This window comes from Grammomys surdaster, unplaced genomic scaffold (assembly GCF_004785775.1).
Source record: "Grammomys surdaster isolate TR1022 unplaced genomic scaffold, NIH_TR_1.0 126182, whole genome shotgun sequence".
Taxonomy (NCBI): domain Eukaryota; kingdom Metazoa; phylum Chordata; class Mammalia; order Rodentia; family Muridae; genus Grammomys; species Grammomys surdaster.
In genome coordinates, this window is record NW_021620988.1 from 4,194,873 (window position 1) to 4,196,990 (window position 2,118).

The window sequence follows — 2,118 nt, forward strand, 5'->3', positions numbered from 1 at the left end:
ATTGTCAAAGGAAACCAGTAACTGATGGTTACAGTGATCAGCCAGCCTTCTCTTCAGTCATTTTCTTCAGGTGACTTCTCCGAAGTTATTGGTGAAGATCCTGCCTTGAGCTTCCTGTCAAAGTTCATTGATAAGGGCAAAGCACTATTCTAGGTTAGAACATGGCACCTCCCGTAACCCCTCCCATTCCACCCATTGTACCCATTCCAGGGTCCTTCTCTTCTTTAGGAATTTCTGTCACTACAGCTTCAGCTGTAGTTAGCAAGGAGGCCACCCCATCAGCATCCAGTAAAGCAGTTCTTAAAACCTTTTTTGGATCAATGATTCCCTTTTCCACCATGTTCACAAAATCTCCAATCATGGCATCATAACCAACTTCTGAGGAACTTGGCAGAATTTTCTCAACTATTAAAGATCCTTCAATACCTGCATTCTTAGCAATCGTCATTGCAGGAATTTTAAGTGCTCTTTTAATAATTTCTATGCCTATTTTCTGATCTTCATTAGCAGTTTTTAATGAATCCAAGGCTGGGATGCACCGAAGCAGAGTGAAGCCCCCTCCTAGAACAATGCCTTCCTCAACAGCTGCTCTTGTAGCATTGAGAGCATCTGTAACTCTGTCTTTCTTCTCATTCACTTCAACACCACTTGTCCCTCCAACCTTTAGCACAGCTACTCCATCTGAAAGTTTAGCAAGTCGCTCGTTCAGCTTTTCCTTTTCATATTCACTAGTTGTGATATCTAGCTGTTCAGTGATTTCTTGAATCCGTTTTTCAATATGAGCTTTGTAACCTTTCCCTTTCAAAAGCATGGCATCATCTTTGGTGACAATGACCTCTCCAACTTTTCCTAAGTCATGAGTTTGAACATCTTCAAGATTTAGATTCAACCCCTCTTCTCCAAACACCGCACCACCAGTAGCAATAGCCATATCTTTAAGCTGGTTCTTCCTATTGTCCCCAAACCCTGGAGCTTTGACTGCTACAACCTGAAGAACAACTTTTAGCTTGTTCAAAACCAGTGTGCTTAGAGCTTCTCCGTCAACATCTTCAGCGATTATGACCAAAGTCTTCCGGTGAGCATTAGCAATTTCAAGAGCAGGTACAATGGACTGAACACTAGAAATTTTCTTTTCACTCAACAGAACATAAGCATCTTGGAATTCACATTTTTGACCTTTTGATGTGTTAATAAAATACGAGGAAATATATCCACTGTCAAACTTCATGCCTTCAATAATTTCTAGTTCATCATTCAGGGTTTTTCCCATCCTTCACTGTGATGATACACTTTGTTCCAACTTTTTTCATTGCATCAGAAATGATGTTCCCAATATCTTTGTCTCCATTTGCAGAAATTGTAGCAACCTGAGCAATTTCTTCAGGGGTTGTCACAGGTTTAGATTGTTTCTTAAGTTCAGCAATTACGGCATCGACAACCAACATCACACCTCTCCGGATTTCCACTGGATTGGCCCCTTTGCTGATCTTCTCAAAGCCCTCCTTGGCAATAGATCGTGCCAGAACAGTGGCAGTGGTGGTGCCAACCCCAGCCTCTTCGTTTGTGTTATTTGCAACATCCTGAACAAGTTTAGCTCCAATATTTTTGTATTTATCCTTTAAATCAATTGACTTTGCGACAGTGACCCCATCTTTTGTTACTTTGGGACTTCCCCAACTCTGTTCAATAATCACTGTTCTTCCCTTTGACCCCATTGTAACAGCTACAGCATCGGCTAAAAGGTCTACACCTTGAAGCATTAAGGCTCGAGCATCTGCACCAAATTTTACATCTTTGGCGTAGGCCCGAGTGAGATGAGGAGCCAGTTCCCGGGACACTGGTCTCATCTGACGAAGGACTGTGGATAGTCGAAGCATTTGTAAGTGGCCTCTGCCCGGTGGCCTCAGCCCTCTCCCGCCGATGTACCCCTGATTTCTTTCTCAGCCTTTTTATCATTTGTATAAAGGAGAGCTATTGTTTCTTTCTTTCTTTGTTTTACCTTGTATTCAGCAATCTTTAAAGATATTTATGAGCTATACAAATTCACTGGTAGAATTTTTGTATTAGGTTATGTACACTATCATATTATTTGCAAATAATATTTTGAATTCTTCCTTA

The 2,118-nt window shown here is 41.2% G+C and overlaps 1 pseudogene; it reads right to left on the bottom strand.

Moving 5' to 3' along the window:
• Positions 1 to 154: 154 nt before the first annotated feature.
• LOC114612747 lies at positions 155 to 1,877 on the bottom strand (annotated as a pseudogene).
• Positions 1,878 to 2,118: the final 241 nt, after the last annotated feature.